Source organism: Eretmochelys imbricata, chromosome 6 (genome assembly GCF_965152235.1).
Source record: "Eretmochelys imbricata isolate rEreImb1 chromosome 6, rEreImb1.hap1, whole genome shotgun sequence".
In the NCBI taxonomy this organism is placed as follows: domain Eukaryota; kingdom Metazoa; phylum Chordata; order Testudines; family Cheloniidae; genus Eretmochelys; species Eretmochelys imbricata.
The window spans coordinates 116583693-116609919 of NC_135577.1; the positions used below are offsets into that span (position 1 = coordinate 116583693).

Genomic DNA, 26227 nt, shown 5'->3' on the forward strand with positions numbered 1-26227 from the left:
GAGATGGAAATAGGAGACAGACTTGTTGAAAGTCTCTGATAAGGACAAAAGGGGTAAAAAACAAGTGTGAGGTCATGGTAGGGTCTACTATAGACCACCTAACCAAGAAGAAGAGATGGATGAGGCTTTTTAAACAACTAACAATATCATATAAAGCACAGGTCTTGGTGGTAATGTGGGACTTCAACTACCCAGATATCTGTTGGGAAAATAATACAAGAGGGCACAGATTATCCAATAAATTCTTGGAATGCACTGGAGACATTTTTTTATTTCAGAAGGTGGAGAAAGCTACTAGGGGAGAGACGGATGTGTATTTGATTTTGACAAACCGGAAGGAACTAGTTGAGAATTTGAAAGCGGAAGGCAACTTGGGTAAAAGTGATCATGAAATAATAGAGTACATGATTCTAAGGAATGGTAGGTGGAAAAACAGCACAATAAAGATAATGGATTTCAAGAAAACAGAGTTAGCAAACTCAAGGAGTTGGTAGGTAAGATCCCATGGGAAGCAAGTCTAAAGGGAAAAATAGTTAGAGAGAGTTGACAGTTTTTCAAAGAGACATGATCAAGGACACAAGAACAAACTATGTCACTGAGTAGGAAAGACAAAGACAATGTATGGCAAGAGATCACCCTGGCTTAAACAGGAGATCTTCAGTGATCTTAACCTAAAAAGGAAAAAAAAAAAAAAAAAGAGTCCTACAAAAAGTGAAACGATGTCAAATTACAAAGGTTGAATATAAACAAACACCACAAGTATTTAGGGACAAAATTATAAAGGCCAAGTCACAAAATGAGATTAAAGTAGTTAGAGACATAAGGGTAACAAGAAAACATTCTACAAATATACTAGAAGCAAGAGGAAGACCAAGGACAGGATAGGCTCATTACTTAATTGGGGAGAGAGGGGAAGAGAACAGAAAATGTGGAAATGGCAGAAGTGCTAAACGCCTCTTTTGTTTCCACTTTCACCAAAAAGGTTAGTAGCAATCAGATATCTAACACAGTGAACACTGGTGAAAACAAAGTGGGATCTGAGTCTAAAATAGGAAAAGAACAAGTTAAAAATTACTTAGACAAGCTAGGTTTCAGAGTAGCAGCCGTGTTAGTCTGTATCCACAAAAAGAAAAGGAGTACTTGTGGCACCTTAGAGACTAATGCTCAAATAAATTTGTTAGATGTTTTTTGGTTTTTTTTTGTAGACAAGTTAGATGTCTTCAAGTAGGCAGGGCCTGATGAAATACATCCTAGAACACTCAAGGAACAGACTGAAAAGATATCTTAGTGATTATCTTTGAAAACTCATGGAAGACAAGAGAGATTCCAGAGGACTGGAAGAGAGCAAATATAGCGCCAATCTATAAAAGTGATAATAAGGACAACCTGCGGAATTACAGACCAGTCATCTTAACTTCAGTACCCAGAAAGATAATGGAGCAAATAACCAAGCAAGCAACTAAAAGGTGATAAGTAACAGTCAACATGGATTTGTCAAGAACAAACCCTGTCAAAACAACCTAATAGCTTTCTTTGATAGAGTAACAAGCCTTGTGGATGAGAGGAAGTAATAGATGTGGTATATCCAGGGCACTGGTTTTCAACCTGTGGGGGTAGTGGACTGTGTCTAAGGGATCCATGAAAGGTTGTTGTTACCATAGAACAAAGCGGTCTGCACCTCCATTTGAAAATTTTTAGGGGTCCACAAATGAAAAAAAAGGTGAAAACCACTGGCCTACAGAAGTCGTGGAATCTCTATCATTGAAGGTTAAACAAACACCGGTCAGGAATGGTCTAGTTATTACATAGACCTGCCTTGAGTGCAAGGGATTGGACTAGATGACCTATTGAGGTGCCTTCCAGTCTTAAATGTCTATGATTATCTAATTCAGTGTGTTTAAATCATTGTCTCAAATAGTTATTCAGACAATCAACTACCATATTATTCCCTTAAGAATTAATTAACTTAAAATATTTTGTACTATCCAGGACAGTGCGGGGCAGTTCAGGACATACATTTCTGTGGGGAAAATCTGGGACTGGGGGTGCATTGGGGTCATCCTGCAGTATAACTGAGACCGGTGAGCGCCAGAGTGTAACCTAAGTGTGGCAGGCTTGCAAACTGCAGTTACACACACACACACACACACACACACACACACAGGCTTGAATGCTGTCTATGAGTGGCCCAGGTGGGAGCTATTTCAGCAAGACATTCTAAGGCACCCAAGATTGCCAGGCAAGGGAGACACAGCTGCTCATTAGTCTGGATTGAACCCTGGTATGTCGCAAAGGATTTCTGTATAACAAAATTATACACCACTTTCTTTCCTATGTTAATAGATTAATCACAACAGTAAAATATTTTTAGGATTCAAACTTATTTTTTCCTTAAAATGTACACTTTGTACCATATGTTTATAGATGATAAAGAGCTGACAGTAATAGATTCCAAGGAGTTCTGGTCTTTCATAAATACTGTTCAGCACAGGAATATGCACAGAGAGCTGGGATAATCCCAAATCTCTTTACTCTTTAGCTGAATAAATAATTCTGTGTTATGGAGTATTGATGTATAATCTAACTTTGTCTTTGCTTACTTTTAAGCATTTAATTTGTGATATGAAGTGTGATAGCCCTTCACTGCGTTTAAACATATTTTGTATAGTAGGAGTCTCTTCACTTCAAAACCTCAGGATGGATTCTCAGATAGCATAAATCAGTGTAGCTCCATAGAAGTCAATGGAGCTATGTCAATTCAGACCAAGTGAGGATCTCACTCCTCATCTTCTTTTGTTTCCTTTTGAAGATGTGTATCAGAACTAGGAAACTGTTACAGAATTATCAGTCCCATAATTAAACAAGAAAATCAATTAAGTTAGTAATGTTCTTATAGACCATGCTAAATCTGAAAGAACAATTCAATAACCAGATATATTGTTTACCCTCTTCCATAACCAGTTTTACATATTTAAAACTTGCTACAGTATGTCTGATCTAAGTTTCTCATTTTTATCCTTGGGAAAACCATACATGACATATTAATATGCTAGTTTTTTGACGGATCTTATATTAAAGAAGTACAGTACTCTTGACCTATCTGAAAAGACTTCAGAGTGACAGGAAACCTCTGACCAGAAACAGCACTAATCAGAGTTGCCAAGAGACCTGCACCATTCAGTGTCTCCACTCACTTACCTATTTGCATCACACTGCATATGCTGGGGTGAATTAAGCCTCATCTTCAAAAGCAGTTTGCAGAATTAAGTAGTGATATCAAGGAACTATTTCCTACTAACAAGTTTCTAAAAACAAACTTATTAGGAAGAATCATTAATTTGTTTCTCAGAATTATGGCGCGACAAAGTATTTTTTGTTTTTAGTATGTACTACAAAAGTCAGAGGAAAGGGGATTTCCAAAGTTTCTCTAATTCCGTTAATGAAGTATTGAGAACCATTACTTAAAAAAACCAAACCAAAACAAAAACATACTACTAACAACAGAAAAATGTGTTTTGAATGCAAATTCCATACAGAAAAGCAAGAATGCCAGAATGGTGGAACTGAGAAACCACTTGAAATGATCTCTTATAATTAAGAACATAAGAATGGCCATACTGGGTCAGACCAAAGGTCCATTTAGCCCAGGATTCTGTCTTCCAACAGTGGCCAATGCCAGGTGCCCCAGAGAGAATGAACAGAACAGGTAATCATCAAACGATACATCCTGTCACCCATTCCCAGCTTCTGGCAAACAGAAGCTAGGGACACCATCACTGCCCATATTGGCTAATAGCCATTAATGGACCTCCTCCATGAATTTATCTAGTTCTTTTTTGAACCCTGTTATAGTCTTGGCCTTCACAACATCCTCTGGCAAGGAGTTCCACAGGTTGTGTGTTGTATGAAAAAAATACTTCCTTTTGTTTGTTTTAAACCTGCTGCCTATTAATTTAATTTGGTGGCCCCTAGTTCTTGTGTTATGAGAAGGAGTAAACAACACTTCCTTTTCAGACCTCTATCATATCCCCCCTTAGTCATCTCTTTTCCAAGCTGAAAAGTCAGTCTTATTAATCTCTCTTCATGCAGCAGCCATTCCACACCCCTAATCATTTTTGTTGCCCTTTTCTGAACCTTTTCCAAGTCCAATATATCTTTTTTGAGATGGGACGACCACATCTGCAGGCAGTATTCAAGATGTGGGCTTACCATGGATTTATATAGAGGCAATATGATATTTTCTGTCTTATTATCTATTCCTTTCTTAAAGATTCCTAAAATTCTGTTAGCTTTTTTTGACTGCCGCTGCACATTAAGTGGATGTTTTCAGAGAACTATCCATAGTGACTCCAAGATCTCTTTGAGTGGTAACAGCTAATTTAGATCCCATCATTTTAGATGAATAGTTGGGATTATGTTTTCCAGTGTGCATTACTTTTCAGTTATCAACATTGAATTTCACCTGTCATTGTGTTGCCCAGTCACCCAATTTTGTGAGATCCCTTTGTAACTCTTCACATTCTGCTTTGGACTTAACTATCTTGAGTAATTTTGTGTCATCTGCAAATTTCACCACCTCACTGCTTACCCCTTTTTCTAGATCATTTATGAATATGTTGAACTGTACTGGTCCCTGTACAGACCCTGGCGGACACCACTATTTACCTCTCTCCATTCTGAAAACTGACCATTTATTCTTACCCTTTGTTTCCTATCTTTTTTCCAGTTACCCATAGAGGACATTCCTTCTTATCCCATGACAGCTTACTTTGCTTAGGAGCCTTTGGTGAGGGACCTTGTCAAAGGCTTTCTGAAAATCTAAGTATACTATATCCACTAGATCCCCTTTGTCCACATGCTTGTTGACCCCCTCAAAGAATTCTAGTAGATTGGTGAGGCATGATTTCCCTTTACAAAAATTATGTTGACTCTTCCCCCAACAAATTATGTTCATCTATATGTCTGACAATATTGTTCTTTACTATAGTTTCAATCAGTTTGCCCAGTACTGTAGTCAGGCTTACCAGCCTGTAATTGGCCGGATCACCTCTGGAGCCCTTTTTAAGAATTGGCATCACATTAGCTATCTTCCAGTCATTTGGTACAGAAGCTGATTTAAATGATAGGTTATAGACTACAGTTAGTAGTTCTGCAACTTCACATCTGAGTTCCTTCAGAACTCTTGGTGAATAACATCTGGTCCTGGTGTCTTATTACTCTTTAGTTCATCAATTTGTTCCAAAACCTCCTCTAATGACACCTCAATCTGGGACAGTTCCTCAGATCTGTCACCTAAAAAGAACGGCTCAGGTTTGGGAATCTCCCTTACATCCTCCGCCATGAAGACCAATGCAAAGAATTCATTTAGTTTCTCCGCAATGGCCTTACCATCCTTGAGCGTTCGTTTAGCATCTTGATTGTCCACTGGCCCCACTGGTTGTTTAGCAGGCTTCCTGCTACTGCTGTACTTAAAAAAAAATAAAAATTATGCTCCTTTCTATTTTCCTCATTAGGATTTAACTTCCACTTTTTAACGGATGCCTTTTTTCCTCTCATTGCTTCTTTTACTTTGTTGTTTAGCCACAGTGGCTCTTTTTTGGTTCTCTTACTATGTTTTTTAATTTGGGGTTACATTTAAGTTGAGCCTCTGTTATGGTCTTTAAAAAGTTTCCATGCAGCTTGCAGGGATTTTACTTTTGGGTGCTGTACCTTTTAATTTCTGTTTAACTAACCTCCTCAGTTTTGTGTAGTTCCCCTTTCTGAAATTAAATGCTACAGTGCTGGGCCGCTGTGGTATTTTCCCTGCCACAGGGATGTTTAATTTAGTTATACTATGGTCACTGTTACCAAGCGGTCCAACTATATTCACCTCTTTGACCTGATCCTGTGCTCCACTTAGGACTAAATCAAGAATTGCCTCTCCTTTTGTGGGTTCCAGAACTAGCTGCTCCAAGAAGCAGTCATTTAAGGTGTCAAGAAACTTTCTCTCTGCATCCCTTCCTGAGGTGATATGTATCCAGTCAGTATGGAGATATTTGAAATCCCCCATTATTATTGAGTTTTTTATTTTAATAGCCTCTCTAATCTCCCTGAGCATTTCACAGTCACTATCACCATCCTGGTCAGGTGGTCTGTAACATCCCCACTGCTATTCAAGCATGGAATTACTGTGCATAGAGATTCTATGGTACAGTTTGGTTCATTTAAGATTTTTTCTTCATTTGATTCTACACTTTCTTTCACATATAGTACCACTCCCCCTCCCCCTCGTCCTGTTCTATCCTTCCAATGTATTTTGTACCCAGTTATTATCCTCATTCCACCAAGTTTCTGTCATGCTATTATATCAATATCCTCATTTAATATGAAGCACTCTAGTTTGCCCATCTTTATTATTTAGACTTCTAGCACTGGTATATAAGCACTTTAAAAACTTGTCACTTTTTAGCTGTCTGCCATTACATGATGTAATTGAATGGGACTTTTTTTTCTTTTGACTGTTTCTCATCAGATCCTACCTGCATTTTATCATCTTCCATCCTCTCCTCCTTATTAGGAGGACATAGGGAATCTCCATTTATAGATCCTCCCCTAATGGTATCAATCCCCAATTGCAATATTTAAACAACTTAAGCTGTAAAATATAAAGCGAATGCAGATGAGTAACCTAGAGGTTTAACCAATTAACTGATGGTAATTCAGCAGTCTACATGAAATGAGCCTAGTTCACATCCAAATCACAAAAACTTCTGCTACAGCTGGCACTTATTGACAATTATAATGACCGAGACCAGGGATGGCATAGATCTTGGAGGCTGAAGTATCCCTACAGGTGGTCCCACCAGTGTAGTTGAGACTCATTGGTACTGCAGTTTTGGGCAAACTAGCACTGTTGTGATCTGTGCAGCACCTATTTTGTTTGTAAGTAACTTGAACAAGAACTAAGCGTGCTCTGCTCATTGCTAGATCAGACCTAATCTGATGCATGGATGTGATTCTGTATCTCACATTAGTTTGAAGCCATTAGCCAGCTAAGTTACTTTTTAAAGAAGTCATAGTATACATCAGTAGAGACCTCATCAGAGGAGCACAGAAAAACACACAACCTAAGGTCAGAGACTATCATTTTTTACAACCCATATCAATTTTTCTCTTCAAAGCGAGAGTTTAGTGGGAGTTCATAATGAAACTGCAGCCAGATGGTTACAGTAGTAGAGTTTACTGTTCAAAGGTGCATTTTTTCACACTTTAGGAGGTAAAACAAACAGTTGAGAACACACATTCGTTTATTCAACTATTAGTGCAATAGCTGGGCCAAGCCACTTCATTATTTCATACCTATCAACTGCCAGTACAACTAAGATTTTTGATGTGTAAGTAAAGCTTCCCTTATAATCCATGGGAAGTTTGCTTTTCAGATACACACAGAAGATAAATTGTGTACATTTCCAATAATGTAGTGGCTGAAGTTTAGTTTTGCATATGCCTACTATTGCTATCAATTAAATTTGAATGAAATACAAACGTGAGAATTGACCAGGGTTTTTTTTCTTATATTTAAATATATGCTAAATTCAGTCACATTTGCAATATAACATTGTAATTAAAATCAACTGCTCGTTACATACAAAACATACTTAATTTCCAAGATTATTGAAATCAATATTAGGAGTCGGGATGTGGTGCTTGCACTAAGAAACATGATATATTTGCAGGTCAAACTTATGACTTTTTTCACTAACATCATTTTACACCATCAGCTCAGCATATAATTTAAGGTTATAACCTGTGATTCAGATGTGGCTCTTCTGGCACCATGTTAACTTCTGATAAATTCCAGCAAGTCACCAATTGCAAAGTTACACAGTTTGCTTTAGAAAACTGTAATGATATTTAATATATAGGGCAGAATTTAAATTGAAAATTAAACTTCATAGCATTTTGACTAATTTCCTAGCATTTAGAGCTTGGCTGCAAATAGATTGTACCCCATTTTCATAGTCTCATAACTTTCCTATACATTTATTTTTGGTGCTGACGTTTTCCATACTGATTTACACCCGACCCCCAAAAAATGGGCAAAATGGAAGGCAAGGATGAAGGGGAAAATACACTCGGTTTAAAAATTTCTGACCACACATTTTAGAAAAACCTAAATCAAAACAGCTGAAGTTTGAAACTTGGTCTGGACACAGTACTCATGAGGAACAAATGTCTTTGCATAGTTTGAAATAAAAAAAAATGATTTAAGAGATAACCCTTTGAAATCTATGCACTGAGCATGTGGCTTTGAACAGTGTTTCTGTAAATTTACAGAGGCACACTAAAATACAAATCTATTGCATATGTGTGGCACAGATAATTACATGTGTACTTGCTGAAGAACTTACAAGCTCTACTGCTGAAAGGCTGCAGAGCAAGGGACTTACTACAGCTATTGCCTTCAGCACCTCCCTCTCCCCCATCTTATACCTTTCTTCTTGACAATAAACAAGAAATTAAACACAGTCTAGAATAATTTCAATTTCAGTTTGCAAGATCATAAGCCCCAGACAAACAAAAAAACCACACCAAAACCCAGGAATTTTCAAAAATTAAGACTGTTCAGTTAATGTAAAGTCAGTCCCATTACATGTTAAATGTTAGCCTTAACACTAACCTCAACTCTCACACTCGGTGGGCCCGATTTTGAAAGTTGTTAAGCAAAAGCTTAATTTCATTCAGTTCAACAGGACAACGCACATGCATAAAGTTAAGCATGTGCTTAAGTGTTTGCAAGATCAGGGACTAAAAGGGCTGAGATAAATGCTTTTAAAACAGACATTTGGAGTTTTGTGCTCAATCTTCATTAAGATTGCCTGTAACCTATCTGGGTGAGCAGAAATGATAACCAGGAACTCTCACATTAAAAGCAAACCTTTAACCCCTTCCTGCTATACAGAAAGAAGGCAGAGTACTGAATCTGTTCTGGGGTGGGTTTTTTTGGTTTTGTTTTTTTGAAAGGTTCATCAATTTCAGGGCCAGAAGGGACCACAGCGATCATCTAGTTTGAACTCCTATATAACATAGGCTATAGAACTTTCCTAAAATAATTCCTAGACCATATGTTTTAGAAAAAACATCCAAGCTGAATTTTGAAAATTGTTGGTGATGGAGAATACTTGGCAAATTGTTCCAATGTTTAACTACTCTTACTGGTAAAAATGTACACCTCATTTCCAGTCTGAATTAGTCATTGGATTGTTATAGCTTTCTCTGCTAGACTGACTAACCCATTATCAAATATTTGTTCACAATGTAGGTACTTATACACTGTAATCAAGTCACCTCTTAACTTTCTCTTCATTAAGCTAAACAGATTGAGCTCTTTTGAGTCTCACTATAAGGCATGTTTTCTAAACCCTTCATCATTCTTGTGGATCGTCTCTAAACCTGCTCCAATTTATCAATATGCTTCTTGAATTGTGGACACCAGAACTAGACACAGTATTCCAGAAGTGGTCATTCCAGTGCCAAATACAGAGGTAAAATAACATCTCTACTCCTACTCAAGATTCCCGTTTATGCATCCAAGGATCCCATTAGCTCTTTTGGCCACAGCATTCACTGGGAGCTCATGTTCAGCTGATTATCCATCATGACCCCCAGTTTTTTTTTCAGTCACTGCTTCCCAGGATAAAGTGCCCCATTCTGTAATTATGGTCTAAGTACTTTGTTCCTAGATGTATACATTTAGTCATATTAAAATGCATATTGTTTGCTTGTGTCCAGTTTACCAAACAATCCAGATTACTCTGGATTAGTAACCTATTCTCATCATTATTTTTTGTTTTGTGTCATCTCCAAACTTTATCAGTGATTATTTTGTTTTCTTTTAGGCCATTGATAAAAAAGTTAAAAAGCATAGGGCAAAGAACCGATCCCTCCAGGACCCCACTAGAAACACAACCTATCAATGATTTCCCATTTAAAATTATATTTTGAGACCTGTAATTAGGTTGTTTTTAATCCATGTAACGTGTACCATGTTAATTTTATTTTGTTCTAGGGGTATTTTTAATCAAAATGTTGTGTGGTACCAGGTCAAACACCTTTCAGGAATCTAAGTATATTACTTCAACACTATATTGCATCAACATTATTACCTTTATCAACCAAACTTGTAATCTCATTAAAAAAAGATATCAGGTTAGTTTGACAGGATCTATTTTCAGCTCATATTTTACCTACAATAATTTATATTCCTTTCATTTGGCTTTCAATTTCTGAAGGATCTCTGTTGGGCTTCATTAACTACTTGTGTCTTCCCATTTAACCTTGCGCAATACTTTGTTTTCCTCTTGAGTCCTTGCAACTATATTATGCAGGCATTGGTCACAACTCCCTAATTAAACTGAAAACTTCTGATTCAACCTTAACAGGAGCTTTAAATCTTTTTATTTTATAGAAATCTCATGGAAATGGCAAACACAAAAACCAAGACACAGAACACAAACTATGAGTATTTGAATTTTTCCTGGTGTCTTGATGAAAATGAATTGATATAGAGAGAACGAGAGCACAAAAAAAAATCACCTCTCTGGCAATTTCCCCCCCCCTTGATTTTCTTACTTTTTTTTGCAACCCTTTTGTAAGAAGTCTAACATGCTCCAAAGTTTGTTCTTCGTCTACATTATTGCTCTTCATGTGCCAATTGCTCAAATATGATTTATATGTCAGTAATGTTTGTCTGTAGAACATTTTTTAGCCCTAACAAAAAATATGTGCAACAAGTTGAACTTACCAGCATACAAAAGACAGGAACTCACCCCTTCTAACTTATTCTTTAAGTTCCCATGACATTTACCATCCTTATTATTGACTAAAGCCAGGAATCCCAACTAAGGCTGCTGTCAAGTACAACTGCTGAACAATCTCCCTCCCAATTTTGTAAGCAAGCTAGCAGAGGGTGTATGCAAAATCACAGCAGGCAAAAAATCCAAGTGACTAAAATCAAGGCAAAACCCAAATGGATGCAACCATCTTACAGACTGAGAGCTACTCAGATCGATCTCCAGTTAAGTCCTTACGGTGTTCTGTGTGGATGTTCAGTCTATATTGATTCGCACTAATTATATTATCCTCCCTTAATATTTATTGAGTCTATTATCTTGTGCAGGATCGATGTCAGACTGATAGGCCTATAATTACCAAGGTCATCCACTTATCCTTTAAAATATTGGCAGATTAGCTTTCTTTTAGTCTTCTGGAACTTCGCCAGTGTTCCAAGACTTATTGAAAATCAATGTGAATGGTCCTGTGAGCTCCTCAGCCACCTCTTTTTAAACTCTTGCATGCAAATTATTTGGACTTACTGACTCTGAAATGTCTAACATTAATGCTGCTGCTGTTTAACAGTCTCCTAAGATAACACTCTTTCCATTCCATAGTATCATGATACTACTACATCATTTTTTTTTTCCAAATAGCAGAAATTTTTATTGAACACCTGTGCCTTTTCTGCATTATTATTGATAATTCTGTCACTTCCATCTAGTAATGGACAAATATAATTGAGAGTATTCTTTTTATTCCTAATATAAACTCCTTCTTTTCCTTAACTCTGCTGGCCACAGACTTCTCCGTGTCAACCTTTGCTTCGTTATCAATTTTCTACAATTCTTAGCTTCTGATTTATATTCAGTACTACCAACTTTCCCTTTCTTCCAATTGTAATAGCTATTATTTTTTATAGCTAACTTCACTTCCCCTCTAAAGCAGTTTTTTTTAAATCAATACAGCCTTCTTCCTCAATTTGTGGGACTCTGGCTGTTTTAGGCATCTAATTAAGTGTTCATAAACAATTCCCAATCATCATTCATATTTTCTGATTAAATTTTTTCTCCCAGCTAACTTAACAATTGGTTTTCAGCTTTGTGAAGCTGGCCCTTTTAGAGTACCAAGTATATACATTATTGCTCTGGATTTTATTGTTTATACATTATGAACGTGATCAAGTCCTGATCACTTTACCAAGGTTACTATAAATTTTTATTTCTGTGATCAGTTCCTTTTTATCTGTCAAGATGAGGTCTTACATAGATTTCTCCTATATTGGATACAACCACTTTTTCAGTTAGGAAATTTTCATCTGTAATAGTCAGAAATTTTAGAAGCTTACTGTGCATATTCCACATCCAGTGAGCACAGTAAAAATAAAGATGTAGGGTACAATTTTCCAAAATCTCCTAAATCCCATTCACTTTCTTTCAGGGGTAGGTGACTTTTGAAGATTTTACCTGCAAAGAAGAATATCTCCTGGGTTTCTGAGGCTCATTTTATGTTCTTTGTAACAGGAACTCCTTTATCAGTCTCTTCTGTTTCCACTGGCAGCATGCTCATTTTGGATGCAGAACTAAAGAGACAAAGGGTGTCCTTGGAGAATCTCAGAATAGTGATACCCAATGACAGACAGAGGAAATCATTTTACACCTGACATAGTACATCTAGGCCTGCCATAGATAAAGTGTAGATTGAGAGACAATAGCAACTATCCACACAGAAGTAAACAAAATCAAAGAGACTGCATTGAAACAGAAGCCTGAAGGGGTAATCTCTTCAGAATGATGCACACAGTCAAACTCTTGCTCTGCACAAGTTACACCCTGGCAACTTTATTCCATTTACTCTCCTGGGGCTTCAGGGGTATAAGGTAGAGAAGAAACTGTGGCTGCTGAAGGATAAGACCTCGTCTCAGTCTGATCCAGAGCCGCTTTAATTCAGCGAGTCTTTCCATTGATTTCTGGGGGCTTTGCGGGCAGTTCTCACTACATTTGAGTGCGGGTAGCTAAGAACAACCTGGCAACCAGCAGACATGAGAATAGTTTGCAGAGTGAGAGAATGAACCCTAAAATGATCAGTCCCAAGTCTACTACCACACAAATGAAATCTCTCCTTTCATTCCAGTCTTTGCTGCCCAGTGTCAAGACCCTCATTCAAGAGAAGGGAAGAAACTATCCTTTCATCATTAGACCCACTTAGTGTGCCATACAAGTTTTACAGATCTGCAGTGGCTGGATCACACGAGGATGGAAGTAGGAAAACAGCACTGAGAACACAATAAAACCATGGCTTAAGCTGTCACTAACGCTTTAGGAACATGTCAACAACAACCACCATTTGCTAATATTTCTTATTCCTCTTATAGTCATTTTGCTAATGAATGCCATGGTCTCTTAAATATTGCCCATTTTGAATTCTCTGTGAACTGCTCTTTTCAGCAGTCTCTCCAGAAGTCCTATGATGTGACGAAGTGGGACTGTTCTTAATGTTTTCTCTGAATATTGTGGGGGTGCCTCAGTTTCCCCTATGCAGTTCTTAAGTATCTAGGTGGTGGGATAAGGGTACATGATCATTGCACAGCCTTACAGGGCAGGTGTGTGCAGGGGTCTGGACGCAGAGAATGGCCAACACCCTGTTTCCTGGCCACTGATGGCCTGGCCCTTCCCCCCTGCAAGGTGAGAGCTAAAGGGTTGGAGAACAAAGGAATCAGGTGCCCTCCTGGCCCGAGAAAGGGACAAAGCCCAGAGGAGGAGGGGTTGGAGGGGGAGTCAGTTGGGTCTGGCTGGGGACGTGGAGTGAAGTGCAGATGTGGTTGTCTGGCTCACTGTCCCCCAAAATGGACCCGGCTGAGGGGTCCTGTTCTCTGTACCTACAAGCTCTGTGTTAGACCATGTTCCTTCCAACTAATAAACCTCTGTTTTACTGGCTGGCTGAGAGTCCTGTCTAACTGTGGAGCTGAGGGCCAGGACCCTCTGGCTTCCCCAGGACCCCACCTGGGCGGACTCGGTGTGGGAAGCTCACGGAGGGGCAGAGGATGCTGAATGCTCTGAGATCAGACCCAGGAAGGTGGAAGCTGCTCCCAGAGAGGAGACCTCACCAGAGTCCTGACTGGCTTTGTAGGGAGCAGTTCCAGAGCATCCAGGGACTCCGTGACAACTGGTGGCAGTGGTGGGATCCAAACCCACGCCCCTGAAGAGACTGGAGCCTCATCACTACAAAAGGTTTTTTCCGCCCTGCTCTCCTGCTGGTAGCTCACCTTAAGTGATCACTCTAGTTACAGTGCGTATGGTAACACCCATTGTTTCATGTTCTCTATGTATATAAATCTCCCCATTGTATTTTCCACTGAATGCATCTCATGAAGTGAGCTGTAGCTCACGAAAGCTTATGCTCAAATAAATTTGTTAGCCACAAGCACTCCTTTTCTTTTTGCGAATACAGACTAACACGGCTGCTACTCTGAAACCTGTCATTATGCAAGGCACTGAATTTAGCCGTATGGAGTGGAAATCTATCAACTTCATGAAAAAACTCATACAGATACAGACAGACATCATCTTCCTTTCCAAATGCAAACAGATGGACATCATACCAAAATGACTGAAGGTACAAAATCCATTACAATCTACATACCATACAGACTATGCTGACAGCTTGTACCACACACTCTCAAAGAAACTGTGCAACCACCTGATCAACATCCTCTACAGCAAACAGGGAAAGATTAAGAATCAGCTCTCAAAACTGGATACTCTCACAAAAAACCAACCTTCCACACAAACTTCCTCCTGGCTGGACTTTACAAAAACTAGACAAGCCATTTACAACACACACTTTGCTTCTCTACAAAAGAAAAAGGACACTAAACTATCTAAACTACTACATGCCACAAGGGGCCACAACAGAGGTTCCCTTAACTCACCCAGCAATATGGTTAATCTATCCAACTATACTCTTTGCCCAGCAGAAGAATCTGTCCTATCTCGGTGCCTCTCCTTCTGCCCCTCCATCCCCATGAACACGATACAGTTCTGTGGTGACCTAGAATCCTATTTTCAACGTCTCCAACTCAAGGAATATTTCCAACACACCTCTGAACAACATACTAACCCACAGAGACCTTCCTACCAAGACTACAAAAAGAAGGATTCTGGGTGGACTCCTCCTGAAGGTCGATACAACAGACAGGACTTCTACATAGAGTGCTTCTGCCGACGTGCACGGTCTGAAATTGTGGAAAAGCAGCATCACTTGCCCCATAACCTCAGCCGTGCAGAACACAATGCCATCCACAGCCTCAGAAACAACTCTGACATCATAATCAAAAAGGCTGACAAAGGAGGTGCTGTCGTCGTCATGAATAGGTCAGAATATGAACAAGAGGCTGCTAGGCAGCTCTCCAACACCACTTTCTACAAGCCGTTACCTGCTGATCCCACTGAGGGTTACCAAAAGAAACTACACCATTTGCTCAAGAAACTTCCTGAAAAAGCACAAAAACAAATCCGCACAGACACACCCCTGGAACCCCGACCTGAGGCATTCTATCTGCTACCCAAGATCCATAAACCTGGAAATCCTGGACGCCCCATCATCTCAGGCATTGGCACCCTGACAGCAGGATTGTCCGCTATGTAGACTCCCTCTTTCGGCCCTATGCTACCAGCAATCCCAGCTATCTTCAAGACACCACTGACTTCCTGAGGAAACTACAATCCATCGGTGAGCTTCCTGAAAACACCATCCTGGCCACTATGGATGTAGAAGCCCTCTACACCAACATTCCACACAAAGATGGACTACAAGCCGTCAGAAACAGTATCCCCGATAATGTCACGGCAAACCTGGTGGCTGAACTTTGTGACTTTGTCCTCACCCATAACTATTTCACATTTGGGGACAATGTATACCTTCAAATCAGCGGCACTGCTATGGGTACCCACATGGCCCCACAGTATACCAACATTTTTATGGCTGACTTAAAACAACACTTCCTCAGTTCTCGTCCCCTAATGCCCCTACTCTACTTGAGCTACATTGATGACATCTTCATCATCTGGACCCATGGAAAAGAAGCCCTTGAGGAATTCCACCATGATTTCAATAATTTCCATCCTACCATCAACCTCAGCCTGGACCAGTCCACACAAGAGATCCACTTCCTGGACACTACGGTGCTAATAAACGATGGTCACATAAACACCACCCTATACCGGAAACCTACTGACCGCTATTCCTACCTACATGCCTCCAGCTTTCACCCAGACCACACCACGCGATCCATTGTCTACAGACAAGCTCTATGATACAACCGCATTTGCTCCAACACCTCAGACAGAGACAAACACCTACAAGATCTCTATCAAGCATTCTTACAACTACAATACCCACCTGCTGAAGTGAAGAAACAGATGGACAGAGCCAGAAGAGTACCCAGAAGTCACCTAGTACAGGACAGCCCCAACAAAGAAAGTAACAGAACGCCACTAGCCATCACCTTCAGCCCCCAACTAAAACCTCTCCAACGCATCATCAAGGATCTACAACCTATCCTGAAGGACGACCCATCGCTCTCACAAATCTTGGGAGACAGGCCAGTCCTTGCTTACAGACAGCCACCCAACCTGAAGCAAATACTCACCAGCAACCATACACCAGAACCACTAACCCAGGAACCTACCCTTCCAACAAAGCCCCTTGCCAACTGTGTCCACATATCTATTCAGGGGACACCATCATAGGGCCTAATCACATCAGCCACACTATCAGAGGCTCGTTCACCTGCACATCTACCAATGCGATATATGCCATCATGTGCCAGCAATGCCCCTCTGCCATGTACATTGCTCAAACTGGACAGTCTCTACATAAAAGAATAAATGGACACAAATCAGATATCAAGAATTATAACGTTCAAAAACCAGTCGGAGAACACTTCAATCTCTTTGGTCACTCGATTACAGACCTAAAAGTTGCAATTCTTCAACAAAAAAACCTTCAGAAACAAACTCCAATGAGAGATTGCTGAATTGGAATTAATTTGCAAACTGGATACAATTAACTTAGGCTTGAAAAGAGACTGGGAGTGGATGGGTCATTACACAAAGTAAAACTATTTCTCCTTGAAGAAAAGGAGTACTTGTGGCATCTTAGAGACTAACCAATTTATTTGAGCATGAGCTTTCGTGAGCTACAGCTCACTTCATCGGATGCATACCGTGGAAACTGCAGCAGACTTTATATACACACAGAGAATATGAAACAATACCTCCTCCCACCCCACTGTCCTGCTGGTAATAGCTTATCTAAAGTGATCATCAAGTTGGGCCATTTCCAGCACAAATCCAGGTTTTCTCACCCTCCACCACCTCCTTGTTTATTCTGCCCACGACTGTTCCTCAGACATTCTTGTCAACTGCTGGAAATGACCCACTTTGATTACCACTACAAAAGGTTCCACCCTCCCCCCCACCCCCACTCTCCTGCTGGTAATAGCTAGTCTTAAGTGATCACTCTCGTTACAGTGTGTATGGTAACACCCATTGTTTCAAGTTCTCTATGTATATAAATCTCCCCACTGTATTTTCCACTGAATGCATCCAATGAAGGAAGCTGTAGCTCACGAAAGCTTATGCTCAAATAAATTTGTTAGTCTCTAATGTGCCACAAGTACTCCTTTTCTTTTTGGTCTCCCTCTATTAAAACCAATAGCAAAAGGTTCTACAGTCATAGAAATAAGAAATAAGAAGAAAACAAAGAAAGAAGAAGTGGGACTGCTAAACACTGAGGATGGAGTGGAGGTCAAGGATAATCTAGGCATGGCCCAATATCTAAACAAATACTTTGCCTCAGTCTTTAATAAGACTAATGAGGATCTTAGGAATAATGGTAGCATGACAAATGGGAATGAGGATATGGAGGTAGACATTACCATATTTGAGGTAGAAGCGAAACTCAAACAGCTTAATGGGACTAAATCGGGGGGCCCAGATAATCTTCATCCAAGAATATTAAAGGAATTCGCACATGAAATTGCAAGCCCATTAGCAAGAATTTTTAATGAATCTGTAAACTTAGGGGTTGTACCGTATGATTGGAGAATTGCTAACATTTTTCCCCTTTCTTAAAAATAGGAACTAAGTGATCCGGGTAACAACAGGCCTGTTAGTTTGACATCGGTAGTATGCAAGGTCTTGGAAAAAATTTTGAAGGAGAAGGTAGTTAAGGACATTGAAGTCAATGGTAAATGGGACAAAATACAACATGGTTTTACAAAAGATAGATCGTGCCAAACCAACCTGATCTCCTTCTTTGAGAAAGTAACAGATTTTTTAGATATAGGAAACGCAGTGGACCTAATTTGCCTAGATTTCAGTAAGGCATTTGATACTGTGCCACATGGGGAATTTGTTAAATTGGGTAAGATGGGGATCAATAGGAAAACTGAAACGTGGATAAGGAATTGGTTAAAGAGGAGACTACAACGGGTCCTACTGAAAGGTGAACTCTCAGGCTGGAGGGAGGTTACCAGTGGAGTTCCTCAAGGATCGGTTTTGGGACCAATCTTTTTATTACTGACCTCGGCACAAAAAGTGGGAGTGTGCTAATAAAGTTCGCGGATGATACAAAGCTGGGAGGTATTGCCAATTTAGAGAAGGACAGGAGACCCTACAGGAGGATCTGGATGACCTTGTAAACTGGAGTAATAGTAATAGGATGAAATTTAATAGTGAGAAGTGTAAGGTCATGCATTTAGGATTAATAAGAAGAATTTTAGTTATAAGCTAGGGACACATCAATTATAAGTAACTGAGGAGGAAAAGGACCTTGGAGTATTGGTTGATCATAGGATGACTATGAGCCACCAATGTGATATGGCTATGAAAAAAGCTAATGCGGTCTTGGGATGCATCAGGAGAGGTATTTCCAGTAGGGATAAAGAGGTTTTAGTACCATTATACAAGGCCCTGGTGAGACCTCACCTGGAATACTGTGTGCAGTTCTGGTCTCCCATGTTTAAGAAGGATGAATTCAAACTGGAACAGGTACAGAGAAGGGCTACTAGGATGATCCGAGGAATGGAAAACTTGTCTTATGAAAGGAGACTCAAGGAGCTTGGCTTGTTTAGCCTAACCAAAAGAAGGTTGATGGGAGATATGATTGTTCTCTATAAATATATCAGAGGGATAAATACCGGAGAGGGAGAGGAATTATTTAAGCTCAGTACCAATGTGGACACAAGAACAAATGGATATAAACTGGTCATCAGGAAATTTAGACTAGAAATTAGATGAAGGTTTCTAACCATCAGACGAGTGAAGTTTTAGAATAGCCTTCCAATGGAAGCAGTGGGGGCAAAAGATCTATCTGGCTTTAAGATTAAACTTGATACGTTTATGGAGGAGATGGTATGATGGGATAACATGGTTTTGGTAATTAAATATTCATGGTACATAGGCCCAATGGCCTATGATGGGATATTAGATGGGGTGGGATCCGAGTTACCCAGGAAAGAATTTTCTGTAGTATCTGGCTGGTGAATCTTGCCCACATGCTCAGGGTTTAGCTGATCGCCATATTAAGGGTCAGGAAGGAATTTTCCTCCAGGGTAGGTTGGAAGAGGCCCTGGAGGTTTTTCGCCTTCCTCTGTAGCATGGGGCACGGGTCACTTGCTGGAGGATTCTCTGCTCCTTGAAGTCTTTAAACTACGATTTGAGAACTTCAATAGCACAGATATAGGTGAGAGGTTTTTTGCAGGAGTGGTGGGTGAAATTCTGTGGCCTGCGTAGTGCAGGTCATCAGACTAGATGATCATAATGGTCCCTTCTGACCTAAATATCTATGAATCTATTCATCTCCCATTAGCCCAGTCCATCAACTTAACCTAAAATGAGTCAATCAGCCCCTAAAAACCCAGGGCTTGCAGTTTTCCTTTGTCACCCTGTCAGTTTCTTGGAGGCAGCCTGGTGTGCAGCTGTTGCGCCTCTGCTATCTCAAGCTATTTTGCACCCCCATCTCTCACTGTTCTCCTTCCTTTATAGCTGGGCTCGTGTTCCTTATTGGTCCCAGGTGGGGATGCATGCCTCCATGATTGGCCATTCTGGCAACTGTGCTGTGGCGTGGTCAGCCTGATTCCCTACTTACAGGCACTCTCATTTCCCTTCTGCTCAGTATGAGGCTTGTAAACCCCATTACATATCCACCCCTCAAGGCTGAGGCCCAGCCTTGACTGGGAAAGGCTACTTCTCTTGACAGAAAAATCAGCACTGCAATGCAAACTTCCTGCCAGCTGTTGCAATCATATGCCTTCCGGATACCATAACAGGCACCATCTCACGATCCTCGGGTTTGTCTCTTCCAGTAAATTCAGCCTGCACAAGGGAGCATGATCTGTAACTAATGTCGATTCATTCCCCAGGACCCAGTGCCATAAGCTTTCTATTGCCCACTTGGTGGCCACGCATTCCTTCTCTATCACCAAGTATCACCAAACTCGTGAGGAAAGAGTTTCTGGCTGATGTCCACTATTGGGCGTTCTTCTCCATCTACCTCTTGGGAAAGGACCACCCCTACCCATACATCCAATGCATCTGTTTGCAATACAAATTCCTTCTTGAAGTTTGCATCTGGGTATCCATAAGACCTATTTTGAGGTGGTGCCCTTAGCTATGTTGGTTATTGCAGCTACTATGATGGGAAAATGTGATATGAACCAATGATAGTAGCTAGCTAGACCTAGGATGGCCCGAACTTGCCTTTTGACAGTTTTATGTGCCTGTAAGGTATGAACCTTATCCACCAACAGGTGGATTTTCCCTCCACTGACCATGTAACGGGCTTCCTGTTTTCCTATCACACACTGGCTGGGTTAGTTGTTAAACTGGCTTCTCTCAGTGACTGGAGAATGGCAGCTATTTTATCCAGATGGGAATCCTTTCTATAAATTACTATGTTCTTCCAGTATGCCGCTGCATATTGATTATGCTGTTAGAGTAACTGGTCATTCAAACGTTGAAAAATAGCCGCCACTTTGTGTAACCTGAAGGGCAAGCAGCGTTAACCTTTCTGAAGTCTATACAGAAATGCAGTGAGTCATCTGGCTTTGGAACCAGCACAACAGTACTCATCAAGTCACTTTGGGATTCCTCTATTGTCCCCGAGTTCTAACATGGCCTTGAGTGCTCTCAACAACCCTTGTCAATTTGTTGGGGATTGGTCAGAGCTCTTCCCATATTATTTCACTTGGTTCCCTATTCTGTGATGGTGAAAAAAGGACCTCTCCCCAGGATGGGCTGAGAATACCTTTGTAAAAGTGGCCATCAGTTGGAGTGCCTGTTCCTTTTGCTTCTGGTTTAAGTTCTCTCAAGGGGCACTGAGCTTTCTTACAGGCAGTTGTTAATTTGGGGTTCCAGTTCTGGTTTCTCAGGACATAGCATGATGAAGAGACCTTCCCTGGCTTTCGCAAACTTACCTGGCAAATTTGGGGAGGGCATGCCCCTTAGTTGTCTGATTAAATAGTGCATGGTCCTACCTTCTTTACCACCTCATAAGGGCCTGGGCCATCAGCTTTGATTTAGAGCTTGGAAAAAGCAGTAGAACTCTGTCACCTGGCTGGAAGGTGCATAGTTGTACCCCTTTGTTATAATGTTACTGTCATTCCTGTACTTCTTTGAGGTTTTCTTTAGTGTAAGCCCCCATAGTCTCCAGTCTCACACATAACTTTAAGACATATTGTACAAGGTTTTCAGCTCTTGGACCCTAGTTTTCATATCTACTGCACCAGGTTTAGTATGCCTCTTGGCTATCACCTATATAGCAGTTCAAGTGGTGAAAATCCTGTAGAAGCTTGGGGTAGTTCCCTAATGGCAAAGAATAGGGCCATGAGTAATTGATCCCATTGTCAAAGAGTCCAGAGTAATACATTTCCTAAGACTTCTCTTTAGCATCTGATTAAATTTTTCCAATAAGCCGTGTCTGCAGATGATCCTCGGATGTACATAATACTTTAACTGTCAGTAGACCACAGACCTCTCTCATCAGCCAGGACATGAAATTTGTTCCCTGATCTATCAGGGGCTCTTTGGGAATCCCTTCCCATATAAAGGCCCTCTGCTGCTCATTAGTGATAGTCTTGGCATTCATTGACAGGAGTGATATGGCTTCTGCATATCAGCTGGTGTAGTCCACAATAACATGTATATGCTGGTGTCTGGAGGTACTTCTCTAGGAGGCCTATAAGGTTGATGCCTATTCGTTCAAAGGGGGTCTCCACCAAGGGAAGAGGTACTAGTGGAGCCCATGGAACTCCTTTGGGGGCTTCTAATTGGCATTCAAGGCACAATGCACAGAAATTCTCAACTTCTTTAAGGACCCCTGGCCAAAAGTATCGGGACAGGGTCCTAGACTGTATCTTATCCTTCCCAAGGTGTCCCACACATGAGATTACGTGTGCTAGGTGTAGAAGCTCACAAATGTATACCTAGGGCACTAGTAATTGGTCTGTTTCTCCTGCATTGGCTTGTCCTGGTCTACGTGATAGAACAAGTCCCACTTAAAGACAAAATGCCTTCACGGGGTCTGTCACTGCCACTTGCTCAAGTCTCATGGTTTCTTTGTTCCATGCAGAAATCCTAGAAGCCCGTTCGCCTCTTTGGGTCCACACAGAGATGCATCTTCTGCATCTCCTGGATTGACTACAGAGTCTGTTGTCTCCATTATGTGTATGGAGGGGGTAGCCTCTCACTTCTCTCTGCTCTTTCCTGTCTATCCACTTCTCTCTAGGTAACTTTTTCCTTCTAGGCCAGTATTTAAATACATTAGGGTCCTTAAAAGGGAACAGGAGCTCTAATGTTTCTTTTGGAGCACCTTCTTCAGGCTCCTGTGTTAAGGCAAACTTCTGTAAGAGTTCTGGAAAATACAGCCAGACTCAGGCTAATATCACTGGGTAGGGGTAATCTGGAAACACATATACCTTCATATGACCTTGGCTCCTGTCAGTAGTCAATTTTACTATCATGCTGGGATACCACAGAATATCTCCATGGATGCATTTAGGGGCAACTTCCTCCTTTGCCAGCTTCCCTACTGTTCCCCCTATCTGCTCCCTGAGAAACATCTGGTCACACCCTGTGTCTATGAGGGCCAGTGTTTCTGGGCCATTCACTGTCCCAGGGTTTTTGCAGGGCCCTATTCTCTTTGTCCACACCTGCCCGAAATTACATTCCATGGAGGGACAGTTGCAAAACCTGTCCCTGCCATTGATAGGAGTAATACACGATCAGGTTCCTACATTGGTGTGGGGCATGCTGTACATGGATTGTTTAAAGTTGTAGGCTTGCTGTCTCAGGGGAATCTTACCTCACAGACCCTGAGAGGCACGTCTGTCACCCATAAGGCCCAACGACCTGTTAGGTGTCTGTGTTTTCTTGGAGTTTACCCAAAATGGGACCCCCCCCCACCTTTGGAACTTTATTTCCTTCTCCCTTATGCATGGAGCAGGTATTTCTGAGGCAGACGGCCCCTAGATGGCTTGAGCAGTGAAGTCAACGAATGGCTACGCAGATGGTGTCGGAGAGAAGGCTTTGAATTCTTTGACCATGGGGTGGTGTTCCATGAAGGAGGAGTGCTGGGCAGAGACAGGCTCCATCTTACGAAGACAGGGAAGAGCATCTTTGCAAGCAGGCTGGCTAACCTAGTGAGGAGGGCTTTAAACTAGGTTCACCAGGGAAAGAAGACCAAAGCCCTGAGGTAAGTGGGAAAGCGGGATACCGGGAGGAAGCACAGGCAGCAATGTCTGTGAGGGGAGGGCTCCTGCCTCATACTGAGAATGAGGGGTGATCAACAGGTTATCTCAAGCGCTTATATACGAATGCACAAAGCCTTGGAAACAAGCAGGGAGAACTGGAGGTCCTGGTGATGTCAAGGAATTATGACGTGATTGGAATAACAGATTGGTGGGATAACTCACATGACTGGAGTACTGTCATGGATGGTTATAAACTGTTCAGGAAGGACAGGCAGGGCAGAAAAGGTGGGGGAGTAGCACTGTATGTAAGGGAGCAGTATGACTGCTCAGAGCTCCGGTACGAAACTGCAGAAAAACCTGAGTGTCTCTGGATTAAGTTTAGAAGTGTGAGCAACAAGAGTGATGTAGTGGTGGGAGTCTGCTATAGACCACCGGACCAGGGGGATGAGGCTTTCTTCCGGCAACTCGCAGAAGCTACTAGATCGCACGCCCTGGTTCTCATGGGTGACTTTAATTTTCCTGATATCTGCTGGGAGAGCAATACAGCAGTGCACAGACAATCCAGGAAGTTTTTGGAAAGCGTAGGGGACAATTTCCTGGTGCAAGTGCTAGACGAGCCAACTGGGGCGGAGCTGTTCTTGACCTGCTGCTCACAAACCGGGAAGAATTAGTGGGGGAAGCAAAAGTGGATGGGAATCTGGGAGGCAGTGACCATGAGTTGGTTGAGTTCAGGATCCTGACACAGGGAAGAAAGGTAAGCAGCAGGATACGGACCCTGGACTTCAGGAAAGCAGACTTCGACTCCCTCAGGAAACGGATGGGTAGGATCCCCTGGGGGACTAACATGAAGGGGAAAGGAGTCCAGGAGAGCTGGCTGTATTTCAAGGAATCCCTGTTGAAGTTACAGGGACAAACCATCCCGATGTGTCGAAAGAATAGTAAATATGGCAGGAGACCAGCTTGGCTTAACGGTGAAATCCTAGCCGATCTTAAACATAAAAGAGAAGCTCACAAGAAGTGGAAGGTTGGACATATGACCAGGGAAGAGTATAAAAATAGTGCTAGGGCATGTAGGAATGAAATCAGGAGGGCCAAATCGCACCTGGAGCTGCAGCTAGCAAGAGATGTCAAGAGTAACAAGAAGGGTTTCTTCAGGTATGTTGGCAACAAGAAGAAAGCCAAGGAAAGTGTGGGCCCCTTAATGAATGAGGGAGGCAACCTAGTGACAGAAGATGTGGAAAAAGCTAATGTACTCAATGCTTTTTTTGCCTCTGTCTTCACTAACAAGGTCACCTCCCATACTGCTGCGCTGGGCATCACAACATGGGGAATAGATGGCCAGCCCTCTGTGGAGAAAGAGGTGGTTAGGGACTATTTAGAAAAGCTGGACGTGCACAAGTCCATGGGGCCGGACGACTTGCATCCGAGAGTGCTAAAGGAACTGGCGGCTGTGATTGCAGAGCCATTGGCCATTATCTTTGAAAACTCGTGGCGAACGGGGGAAGTCCCGGCTGACTGGAAAAAGGTTAATGTAGTGCCAATCTTTAAAAAAGGGAAGGAGGAGGATCCTGGGAACTACAGGCCAGTCAGCCTCACCTCAGTCCCTGGAAAAATCATGGAGCAGGTCCTCAAGGAATCAATCCTGAAGCACTTACATGAGAGGAAAATGATCAGGAACAGTCAGCATGGATTCACCAAGGGAAGGTCATGCCTGACTAATCTAATCGCCTTCTATGATGAGATTACTGGTTCTGTGGATGAAGGGAAAGCAGTGGATGTACTGTTTCTTGACTTTAGCAAAGCTTTTGACATGGTCTCCCACAGTATTCTTGTCAGCAAGTTAAAGTACGGGCTGGATGAATGCACTATAAGGTGGGTAGAAAGCTGGCTAGATTGTCGGGCTCAACGGGTAGTGATCAATGGCTCCATGTCTAGTTGGTAGCCGGTGTCAAGTGGAGTGCCCCAGGGGTCAGTCCTGGGGCCGGTTTTGTTCAATATCTTCATAAATGATCTGGAGGATCGTGTGGATTGCACTCTCAGCAAATTTGCGGATGATACTAAACTGGGAGGAGTGGTAGATACGCTGGAGGGCAGGGATAAGATACAGAGGGACCTAGACAAATTGGAGGATTGGGCCAAAAGAAATCTGATGAGGTTCAATAAGGATAAGTGCAGGGTCCTGCACTTAGGACGGAAGAACCCAATGCACAGCTACAGACTAGGGACCGAATGGCTAGGCAGCAGTTCTGTGGAAAAGGACCTAGGGGTGACAGTGGACGAGAAGCTGGATATGAGTCAGCAGTGTGCCCTTGTTGCCAAGAAGGCCAATGGCATTTTGGGATGTATAAGTAGGGGCATAGCCAGCAGATCGAGGGACATGATCGTCCCCCTCTATTCGACATTGGTGAGGCCTCATCTGGAGTACTGTGTCCAGTTTTGGGCCCCACACTACAAGAAGGATGTGGATAAATTGGAGAGAGTCCAGCGAAGGGCAACAAAAATGATTAGGGGTCTGGAACACATGACTTATGAGGAGAGGCTGAGGGAACTGGGATTGTTTAGTCTGCAGAAGAGAAGAATGAGGGGGGATTTGATAGCTGCTTTCACTACCTGAGAGGTGGTTCCAGAGAGGATGGTTCTAGACTATTCTCAGTGGTAGAA

The 26227-nt window shown here is 41.7% G+C and overlaps 1 protein-coding gene across 3 annotated transcripts in view; it reads right to left on the reverse strand.

Moving 5' to 3' along the window:
• The window catches only part of NUDT14 (nudix hydrolase 14), a 99119-nt gene that overhangs the window by 55482 nt on the left and 17410 nt on the right, over window positions 1–26227 (reverse strand). The window contains exon 1 of one of the 3 annotated variants that reach the window (XM_077819481.1): window positions 12279–12394. The exons of the other annotated variants lie outside the window; for them this stretch is intronic. The gene's annotated coding sequence lies outside the window, so the exon portion shown is untranslated. Of the gene's footprint in view, window positions 1–12278; window positions 12395–26227 lie in introns of those variants that run through there. 3 annotated transcript variants of the gene reach the window in all.